We start from the raw sequence: 12,180 nt of genomic DNA, 5'->3' as shown, positions 1-12,180 counted from the left end.
GTATATATAACTGTTGCATTCGGAGATGGTGGTTCCGTTGAGAGCGAATGGAGCATCAGGAACAAGGCTGTTTCTCATAAACATTGTCTTCGTAAGATTCAGCTGTAGTCCGACCTTTCCACATTCACGGTCAAAGTCGTTCAGCATTTGTGCTGCTTGGCTGATGTTTGGTGTTATTAGAACGATGTCATCAGCAAAGCGGAGGTGGTGTAGTTGCCGACCATCTATCTTCACTCCCATGCTTTCCCATTCCAGTCGTCGCATGATGTTCTCGAGGGTGGCACTGAAGAGTTTTGGTGAAATGGTATCACCCTGCCAAACCCCTCTCTTGATATGGATGATTACTTCTTTGTAGAATGGTGAGATCTTGGTAGTGAATCCGCAATAGAGCTCACGAAGGATCCTGATGTATTGAGTTTGTACGCCCTGATTGGCTAGGACTTCCATGTCCGCTTCTGTCTCAACAGAATCAAAGGCCTTCTTTAAATCAATGAACGTTAGACAGAGCGGCATCTTGAACTCCCGAGAAACCTCAGTGAGCTTAGTAATCGTGTGGATATGGTCGATGGTACTGAATCCTTTTCGGAATCCAGCTTGTTCACATGGTTGTCCTTCATCTAGTGTTCTGCTAATCCTATTCAGGATGACTCAAGTGAATAGTTTGTAGATGACAGACAATAGGTAGATTGGGCGATAGTTGCCAATGTTGTGGATGTCTCCTTTCTTGTATAGTAGTACAGTCCTGCTGGTTTTCCATTGGGATGGAACCTTGCATTCAGACAGGTAGCGTGTGAAGAGCCGAGCCAATGTATTGATGAGTACTGATGATAAGTTCTTCAGGTGTTCAGGTCTGATCTTGTCTGGGCCAGGTGCTCTTTGTTTCTTTACCGACGAGATGGCATGTTGGATATCGGAAGGGAGAACATTGGGAACGACATATCCATCATGTGGTATGTGGTATGTGGGCAAGTGGACGTGGCTATTAAAGAGATCTGAGTAGAAGTCATGAATAATCTTCTCCATTGCCCTTCTGGAAGATGTGATAGATTCATCATGATGTCGGAGGGCAGTCATCTTGGTTTTGTAGTTGGTGAAGGACAGGCGGGCATTACGAATGCTTTTCCCAGCTTCTGCCGCATCTACCAGTACTGCTGCTCTCTTGTTTTTGAGGTCATCCTTGATGGCTTCTCTGCACTGTTTTGCCAGTTCGGATGTTCGCTGTGGTTGCCTGAGGCATGTGCCAAGCCACGTTGGCGAATAAGTTCAAGAGTGTTCGAAGAAAGGTGGTTTTTTGTGGTTATCTCTCTCTTGGCATTCCTTGCACAATCATGGAGGTGCTGAATCATTCGATCGTATTCCTCTTCAATGTTGTCAATGACGGCATCTTCCCATGTTGCCGCAACAGAGCTAAAGAGTTCCCAGTTGGTGGTTGTTCTGGGAGTCCTCTTCTTAAACCTTGCATTCTTTTCTCCTCGTTCTGTGAGGTAGAATTTTGCACGAAGAAGATGGTGGTCTGATCCCGTTTGGAATTTTGGGACAATAGCAACATGGGTTAGGCAAAACCGCTGATTGAATATGATGTGGTCTATTTCATTGTGGAACCATCCATCGGGAGACTCCCATGTCCAACGTTTAGATTCAGCCTTTTGGAACTGTGAGTTACCATGGAAGGTTTTGGTTGACATGATGAACTCAGACAGTCTGTCACCCTGTTCGTTCCATTCCAGGCCATGGGTCCCAATGTGGAGTTCATCGACTGATCTTCTTGGTCCTATCTTGGCATTAAAATCACCAACAATGATCTTGTAGAAGGTGTGATCTTCTTTATAGAACTTCTCCAGCTCTATGTAGAATTTCTCAGTTTCTCTTTCACCATAACTGGATGTTGGTGCATAGACAACAAAGATAGAAACTGCCGGTAGTGAGCCACATTTATTCAAGTGTAATCATTCGATTCGGGTTGTTAGGCATTCGAATGAATCAATGCTCGTGCCTAAGTTTGTGTTGACAAGGATACCGACACCACCAACGCCTCTTTTATCACATGTTCCAAGGAACAGTTCTTCTCCAGTGTCGAAAACAGCATGATGGGATTGATGTCTTCTCGTTTCGGTCAGACCAATGATGTCGTACTTGATCTTTCGCGCTTGTACCATAAGGTCTTCAATGGATGCAGCAGATGCCAGCATACGAGCATTAAAAGTACAGACAATCATTTTTGTTTTTCTGCGTTTTGGCAGCCTATTTCTGCCTTAGTATTTTATCAGCCTCTCCTTCCATATCCTTCTCGACTCTGCATATTCAGGGTTAGGGAAATGAGATCCATTTATTACTGGATTTGGCATATCAATTTGGTCTATTTGGCATAGACCACGGATAGCTTGCCAGGCTCTGCCGTGCGGGTTGGATATTTAAGGTGCCCTGAAAATTTAGAGAAAAGTAAATAAATAGTCATGCGGCCGCATTTGCGGCCGTGCGCTCCCAGGAGCTTGTTGTGATAATCTCTGGATCCTGGCCGTTGTTGGGGTTACACGGCAGTTGGAGGGTGTAACTGTCTAGCTACTGACAGGTCCAGTCCCAAACCGTGCAGGCTTGGAGATCTCAGCCCCGGGTCCCACACACCTGGGTTCCTCTGCCAGTTCTGTTATGGCTGAGGCTTATCCAAGTGTGTGGAGAGTGGCCCCAGTAAGGCCTTGGCTGGGGCCTGGAGGTCTTCAGCTGTTGGGCGCTCGCGAGGATAGTCAGGCACAGGGTAGGAGACTCTGCCTTGTGCTCTCCCGGGAGCTTGTTGTGATAATCTCACTTATCACTGTTCTAAATTCTCTCTCATACCAACACTACTGGGCTGGAGCGATAGTACAGTGGGTAGGGCATTTGCCTTGCACACAGCCAACATGGCCAACCCGAGTTCAATTCCTTCACCCCTCTCAGAGAGCCCAGCAAGCTACCGAGAGTATCTCACCCACACGGCAAATTGTGATGTATTCAATATGCCTTACAAGTCTTACAATGTTACTGAGCCTGTTCAAGCAAATTGATGAACAACGGGAGGACAGTGACAGTGACCAACACTACTCTAAGTCCTTTTCACATCATGGATACTCTATGAGCTATGAACAGAGGCCAAAGTTCCACAGGGAGTGAATGAGAGTTGAGACTTGAACCCAGACCATAGTTTTGCATTCCACTTTCAAGTTCCCAAAAGATGGCCAGGGGTACGGCACTGAAGTCTAGATGCATTGTCCAAGCTTAAGACTGGCATGTGGAATAATAAAGAGCCTGGAAATAGATAACCAGAATTTTGGGCAGAGAATCCAGGGACAAGTCTTTGGCTGACCCAGATCTGAAATCAATAAGATTTGGGTCCAGGCTCTGTGATAAATGACTGCATTCAGAAGTTGTGGCTTTCTTAAGAAATAAGATGATTTCTTGATTCAATCCCATTCTGTGCTTGCCATTTTTCTCTCTCTTTTCAAACTGTCAGCGTTCTGTTATATAACAATCAGATTGTCTCTCTGGGAATATTTCCAAATAAATCTGCTGATAATCAAGAGGAAAGAAGCCATTCAAGTCATTCAAGATAAATGATGAATGTTAAAAGTGTTAATATAGAGGGAATTAGATTTACAAAGGACCAGCTAATAAGAAGCGGGGAGAACTTTAAAAGAATATAGGAGTAACAAGCATAAAAGAAAGCTACAATTTCTAGGGCTGTAATAGTGTCCCCTGTTCCATTCCAGACCAGCTCACCCCAGTGCCGAGACCTGACCTTGTAAGAAAGGACAGAGATGTGGATTATATCAGAGGAGACACTGGTGAGTGCCTTCTCTTTTTTCAAAATTCATTATGTCTTAATTTATTGCAGCTTTGGTAACTTGCTTATAATAACTTGCTTATAATAACACTAATTGGGGGCTTTCAGTGGTCATATTAGCAGTGGGTGTTTTTTTTTTTAGTGCTGGGATGTTTATGGGAACCTGTCTTACCAGCTTCACTCTGGTTGAAGGAAGAAGTTATATGGGAAGCTGTAGGTTGTTGGATCTCACAGAGTGAATATCGTACAGGAGACAGCAGGGGCCTCCCTAAGGTGTGCCTGAAGTGGTGTAGGGAGGGTCCTACAGAGCTTAGCAGAGCAAAACTGCAAAGACAGCAGAAGCCCAATGACTGCTACAGAACGTGGATGACCAGTGCCCAGCAGGAAAACTGCATCACTGACAGAACGTCAGTGTCATCAGCTGACTCAGGACAGTCTTTGAAGGACCCAGATCCACTTTCACATTGCAGAACCCCAAAGGTGAATCTGGAGCTCAGAGAACATACGTTAGTGACTTGCCTGATTTCTAAGAAACCCCATTTCTTCTGATGCCACTTTAAAAGTCATTACATTTCACTTGCTGGTGAGGATACTGTTGCCAGGGTGAGGGCGGCTGATGCTGGGAAACCTGGTTAAATGCCTGGAGAGTTCTCAGTGTCCTTCAGGCTTCACAGTGAACATAGCCTGGTTCCCACTGTATGGTAAGCACAGAACTAAAAACACAGGTGACAGAAGCCTTCTGCAGAACCTTGGAGGTTTCCTTCTAATAAACAGAATATGATAATAGGGTGGGAGGTGACTCAAAGAAGAGGTCATAAAAAGCTGAGTGTTTCTCTCTCTCTCTCTCTCTCTCTCTCCTCTTTCTCTCATCACTCCTTCTGTAAGATTCTGGCAGCTCTAGGGTGAAACCCATATCACGAAGAACTAAGACACCTGATAATGGTCAGCTGAATGGCCACGGAAACTTCTTGAGCCCTAGTGAAATCTTCAGATGCCTAACTTCCTCCCCTACCTTGTGAAATTTCAAAAGATCCTAACAAATATTTGATGCTCTCGCTCAGCTATGCTATATAAAGCAGCTAGACAAGGAAGTGGAAGGAATCAAATGATAGCAAACCCTTGGTCCTGGGTTATGAGGATGAGAATGCTGATGAAGGAGGGGAGGAGAAGAGGAGGGGAAGAAGAGTGGACCGGCAATAAAATAAAGGCGTGGTCCAGGGTGTTGGACATTTCAATAATGTAGAGGGGAGGTATCTGTGTCCATCAAAACCATAAGAGGGAACACTAGGTATGTGACCCAACCTATTATAAGTAAAAAAAAAAATTTTAGGAAATGAGTTTGCTAAGGAGACAGGGTGGAGAGAGGGAGAAAACCTTGGGTCACTGGCGGAGGGACACTGACACTGATGAGTTTGGAGCTGGAACATTGACTGCCCAAAACTCTATTATCAATACCTTTGTAAATCACAATGATAAGGGGTTTTAAATTAAAATTATAAAAAGAGATAGAATTCCTGAGCCAAACCCACCCTGCTAAGCTGTTTCAAGACTTCTGACCCTCTGGGATTCTAAACAAAGTAAGTGTTTGTTGCTTTAACCCACTACATTTGGAAGATGTGTTCACAGCGATAGATAACTAATATGTTAGTCATCAGGAGGGGGAAAATCTCCAGACTGAAACTTGAATCGACTTTGAATCTACTTTGCCTGACAAAAGGAACGCAATTAGATATTAATGACAAACTGCTGAAGAAATCGTTCTTAGAATGTTCCAATCCTTTTAAATAACTCTTAGTTTAAGAAGTAAACTGAAATGATAAACTACTTAGAAATAAATAGAAAATAAGGAACTACGTATCAAGGCTCATGAGATGCAGTCAAATGTTTTATGGAAAATTTCTATCTTGAGATCTAATATTTATTAAAAACCAGGAAAGATAGAAATGAAGCTACTGGATGCTTAAATCAAGAGATTAAATTAAATGAATCAAAAATACATTCTAAAGAGGTTGGTAATAAAAATTAAAATATAAATGAACTAAATGTTTCAAATAAGAGATTTAGTTAATTAAACCAAGCATGTGCTTTGAAAAGACCCATGAAACAGCTGCCAGTGTGATAGTACAGTGGGCAGGTCATCTGCCTTGCAAATGGTCAAGCTGTGCACCTGCAGTAGTAATTCCTGAGTGCAGAGCCAGGACTAACCCCTGAGCACCACTGGCAGTGGCCCAAGAAAGATGAATTTTAGGAATTTTGGACATTTTTAATTTCTAACTGGCAAAAAATATGAAAGAATAAAAGAAACTGGGATAAAAGAGAAAAAACAAACAACATTAGGAATGCAAAAAGGGAATATAACACCAGATTAAAAGGCTTAAAATATTTTTTTAATAAAAGAGAAGGTGTAAAATTGAATGCCCCAAACTGGAAAATTCAATTAAAATGATAATTTTTTCAATACCGCCCAATAGAATTACCTGCAAGGATGGAAATATTCAGTATCTGCGCTGCCAAATGTTAGCCACTGGCCACATGTAGCTGTTAAATAGGTGAAATATGGTATCTCAACTGGGGGACTAAACTTTTAACTTAAACTTAAATAATCACACATGGCTGGTGGCAACAGTGACAAGAGTTTCAAGAAAAAAAATTACCAAAGTTTACTCATAAAGAGATAGAAATTTTTACTGAGTCCAAACACTATTGGAGAATTTGGAAGAAAACTAAAAGCAAAAATGCATTCAAATACATCCCAGTCACAAGTACTTCTTATTAGGTAAGTTCTACAAAACCATCATACACAACTAGAAGTTTGAGAACACAAGAACAAACCTCAAAATTTTCTTAATATTTCTATAAAGCTATTCTGACCACTGATTCCAACAAAAATCATGTGTAACACACAAGTACACATTCTCACACACACACAAACACACACAGTGAAACACACATACACTGAAATAAGACACAATCCCATCATCTCAGTCTTAATAGCCAATCCATCTTCCAGTCTTTCTTTTACCAATTTTTCTATAATCCATACTAAAAAAAATAGTTTTTAGCTCTTTGTTTTGTTTTGTTGGGGGCCACACCTGGCATTGCTCAATGATTACTCCTGGCTCTGCACTCAGGGATCACTCCTGGAAAATTCAGGGAATCATGTGGGGTGCTGGGATCAAACTCAGGTTGGCCACATGCAAGACAAACACCCTACCCACCAGTCCCCCATTTTGGGCTTTAAAGAGTTGAAAATAAGCTTTTGCTAGAGATTGAAAAATATTTCTTAATGAAGTCAACCTGAATTATAATGCAAAACAGTACTTTTAAGTGCAATTCACACAGAAATAAATTTATGCCTCTTACACATATATAGACACTAAGTTACAGAGAGGTTCAAGTAATATGTGTGAGGTCACACAGCAAGTTACTGGCAGGGTTAAGAGTGGAACATAGTCTGTGCTCCTATCCATGAGGTTATTCTATAATCATTCAAAGCAATATGCTTAGATTATAATAGCACCGTAGCAATGTCCTCCCGTTGTTCATGGATTTGCTTAAGCGAGCACCAATAACGTCTCCACTGCGAGATTTGTTGATACTGTTTTTTTGGCATATCAAATACGCCACAGATAATAACAAAGATACAAAAAGAGCTCACCTCAGCCTAGAGGTACCTGAGAGCAAAAAACATTCAGAGGAAGTGGCATGCTGTTTTGTTTTTTGAAAACTTTTTTTTTTAATTTTTATTAGTGAGACACCATGAGGTACAGTTGTAGACTTACAAATTTTTGTGCTTGGGTTTCAATTATACAATGATCAAATACCCATCCCTCCACCAGTGCACATTTCCCACCACCACAAATCCCAGTATCCCTCCCACCCCCATCCCCCCCACCCCACCCTGCCTCTGTGACAGAGCATTCCCTTCTGTTCTCTCTCTCCTTTTGGGTGTTGTGGCTTGCAAAAGAGGCACTGAGTGGCAATCATGTTTGGTCTATAGTCTACTTTCAGCATGCTTCTCCCATCCTGGGAGGATCCTCCCAACACCCTTTATTTGGTGCTCCCTTCTCTATCTGGGCTCCCTTTTCCCCTAGTGGCATGCTGTTTTGAGAGTTGAGCGCTGATTTGGCGGCTCTATTCTGCAGGCATTCCATCTTTCTCTTCTTTCTGCACTCTGAGCTCCTAATTGCTCTGCCCCCCGAGCAATAAAAACATGAATCAAATGTACAGATATGTTCATAGGTAAATATCAAGATATGACAGGACCTATCTGTGGGAAAGGACACTTCAACAAATGAAATATGTAGGGCCCAGAGTGATAGTATGAGAGGTAGGAGGCTTAGAGAGAGAGAGAGAAAGAGAGAGAAGGAGAGTGCCTCCATAGAGCCATAGAGGCAGGTGGGGGAATAAGGATGGCGGGGGGGGAGGGGGGTAACTGGGGTCATTGATGGTGGGAAATGAGAACTGGTGAAGGGCTGGGTGTTGGATCTTTGTAGACTGAAACCTGATCATGTACAGCTTTGTAACTGTGTATCTCCCAGTAGCTCAATTTTAAAAAATAATAAAATAAGGTAAGAGGCTCACTTTGCCTGTGCTGACCCTGGTTTGAATTCCCAGAAACACATATGGTCCCTGAGCACTACCAGGGATCACTCCTGAGCACAGAGCCAGGAATAGTCCCTGAGTACCACCAAGTAAATCACACAGAAACCCCCTTCAGAAATATTTTTAAATCTTATTGCAGATCAGCATTAACCACTAAACATTTGTAATCAATTTAGTCACAGGGAACACCAACCCAGAATGTCAATGAAGCCACCTTATCTCTTCTCAAAATCCAATTATTCTCCTTAAGGAACCTGTTTTATAAAAATATGTATATACAATCTTATTCTATTTTTTATTTAATTAACAAAATTATATAGAAATTTGTTCTCTTGTTTTCTCAGTACCTACATGAAATTCGTGATTTCACCTGCTGGCCAGTGAAGTTGAAACTACTTATGATTTGGTACTTTGTAGGTTTTCCCACCCTTCTGCTAAGTAATGATATTCTCTCTTCTTCATCCTGCTCCAGGGACACTGCTGGTCAAAAGGACCCTGTGTGCGTTCAAGTTACTCAAGGGCTCAGTCTGGCCATTAAAGTTTCTGCATCATCCACTGAGTCGATTTCATTTTTTCATTTCATCATCCTGTTAATCGTCGATTGCCTCGAGCAGGCCCCAGTAACGTCTCTTTCATCCTAGCCCTGAGATTATATTCACGGCTCTTTAGGAGAATGAGACCCATCATTGTTACTGGTATTTGGCATATTGGGTACGCCACGGGGAGTTTGCCAGACTCTGCCGTGTGGGCAGGCTACATTCGATAGCCTGCCAGTTTGTCCAAAGTAGGAATGAGATAATAAGATGTCATAAAGAAAAGATCTGATAAGTCTGAGTCGATGTGAGGGGAAAACATCCTTAGACATCCTGCTGTCAGTAAAATTCTTGTCCCAGAATTATTGACCCAAACAGTGAATATGACTCAATGCAGCACCAAAGAGTTCAAGAAATGCTCCCCACAAAGTGCTCGGAAGGCAAAGGGGCCCACTAGAGAAGTGACTCCCCATGTCCCAACCCTCTCAACCTGTAAGTGTATCTGGTCAACAACACCCCCAATTTGTCATAGTAGTCTGAGTAATCTAATATCACATCCTTTAGGACAATTATTTCAAATATAGATGAAGATAATATGGATTATTATCCATAACATTATCCATAATATCCATAATAATGGATAATAATCCATATTAATTATTGGATGATATTGGATCACAGATGATCCAATCCTACACTAAATTCTGGCCAATCCAAATTGTTCTGAAGCAACATTTCAAAATGGCTAAGAAAGGACTAAAGTCATGAATAAAAGACTGGTTTGACATTAAGTCTATTGAAGTAATTTGCCATGTTAACAAATCAAGAACAGGACAGAGGGATAATTCAGCAGGTAGGGCCCTTGCCATTCACGTGGCCAATCCAGGTTCAATCTCCAGAATCCCATATGGTCCCCCAAGCCCGCCAGGAGTGATCCCCGAGTGGAGAGCCAGGAGTAAGCCCTGTGGACCATCAGTCATGAACCAAAAAAAAAAAAAAAAACACCTCCCCCAAAAGAAAGAAATGTATCACATGGACTTAAATAAAGCTGTAAGTTTTAAATGGAGGAGAGAATTGGATTCTGAATGAGAAGATTTAACAGTGCTAAGATCTTAATTCTTCAAGAATTAACTATCAATCCAATATAACAGAAATAAAAATCCCAAGGATTTGTAATTAGTTATGCCAAGCTAATGCTAAAATTGATACAAAATTGCCCAAGAATAGGTATGGTACAGTTAGGACAGAGAAGGGATCACTATGACCATGATAACTGGAAATGATCACTGGACAAAAACTGAGTGCTGAAAGGAAGTAAAGTGACACGCATGATACACTTTCAGTAACAGGATCGCAAACCACAGTGCCTAAAAAGAAAATGTGTGTGTACGTCTGTGTGTGGGCTGGAGCGATAGTGCAGCAGGTAGGGCGTTCGCCTTGCAAGCGGCCAACATGGCCAACCCGAGTTCGATTCCTCAGCCCCTCTCGAAGAGCCCCACAAGGCAAGCCCCACAAGAGCCCTACGGAGAGTATCTCACCCACATGGCAAAGCCTGGCAAGCTCCCTGTGACATATTGGATATGCCAAACACAGTAACAAGTGTCACAATGGAAATGTTACTGGGCCCGCTCGAGCAAATTGATGAACAATGGGGAGGACAGTGACAGTGACAGATGTGTGTGTGTGTGTGTGTGTGTGTGTGTGTGTGTGTCTGAGGGAGAGAGAGAGAGAGAAGAGAGAGAAAAGTAACTGTCATAGAGGCTCTTGGGGCCAGGATTGGCGGGGAAGGCTGGCAGGAGGGAAACTGGGTAATTTGGTGGCAGGAAGTGTGCACTGATGAAGGGATGGGTATTGGAGTATTGTATGACTGAAACTCATAGCACAGCGGGTAGGGCGTTCGCCTTACAAGCGGCCAACATGGCCGACCCGAGTTCGATTCCTCCGCCCCTCTCGGAGAGCCCGGCAAGCTACCGAGAGTATTCAATATGCCAGACACAGTAACAACAAAGTCTCCAATGGAAACGTTACTGGGCCCGCTCGAGCAAATCGACGATCAACGGGAGGGCCTTTACCTTTACCTTTACCAACATGAGCAATTTTGTAACTGTATATCTCACAGCAATTCAGTAAAAAAAAATTTAAAAATGCCCAAGAATTTCAAAGAGGTTTGCTTCTCACAACCATGAAGTACAACTTCCTTCTCAAACACAGTGATATAGCGCTGCAGCCGATGCAATAAACAGCATGACTCCAAGACACACTGTCACTGAAGGGAGCCACTAGGAGACATTCATACATCACAGGAATTCCCTACCAGGTACAGGTGACTACAGGACGAGTACGAAACAAACAATTCATAAGATGTTACTGGAGAAATAAAATTTCACCTTTGTGAAATTAGAAACGTACCTATCTCACATCACACAAACACAAAATCCAGGTGACTTGTGAAAGCAGCCGCAGAAGCTAGAGACCAGTGCTTTAATATCCTTGGCAGAATCAAGCACACAAGCTGCTACAAATGGAAAGATTCACCTGCTTGCCCACAAACAGCTCTTTCCTTTTAATTTATTGGGGTGAAGGGTGGTAAGGGAAGAAAGATTTTTAGACTTTATTCAAACACCACGATTTACACAGTTGTTAACATTACAGTTGTTTTAAGTATTCAATATTCCAACACCAGTCCCACCACCAAGGTGCCCTTCCCTCCATCAGTATCCCCAGTTTCCCACCCACCCCCAAGCCTGCCCCTTAGTACTGTAGCACTGTCTTCCCGTTGTTCATCGATTTGCTCGAGCGGGCCCAGTAATGTCTCCATTGTGAGATTTCTTGTTACTGTGTTTGGCATATCGAATACGTCAGGGGTAGCTTGCCAGGCTTTGCCGAGTGGGTGAGATACTCTTGGTCGCTTGCCGAGCTCTCCAAGAGGGGCGGAGGCATCAAACCCGGCTCAGCCAGGGCCGGCTGCACACAAGGAAAAGACTCTACCACTGTGCTATCGCTCCAGCCCTTAGAAGGCACTAATATTAATATTAATATCGCCCCAGCTCCCTTAGAAGGCACTAATTAATCTACTTTATATTGCTCATTGCAACATATCATTATATATATCTCATAATGGTGATGCTAAAGAGACCCTAGGCAGGATGGGGGCAGATGGTGTCCACTGCCCTGCCAAAGCCCGGTGTTCCTCCCACCCACATCGGCACAGCACCTGTGACTGCTGGA

Source organism: Sorex fumeus, unplaced genomic scaffold, assembly GCF_029834395.1.
Source record: "Sorex fumeus unplaced genomic scaffold, SorFum_2.1 ptg000043l, whole genome shotgun sequence".
NCBI classification, from domain to species: Eukaryota; Metazoa; Chordata; class Mammalia; order Eulipotyphla; family Soricidae; genus Sorex; species Sorex fumeus.
The sequence above is the reverse complement of the archived record's forward strand: the minus strand, read 5'-3'. Positions refer to the sequence as shown.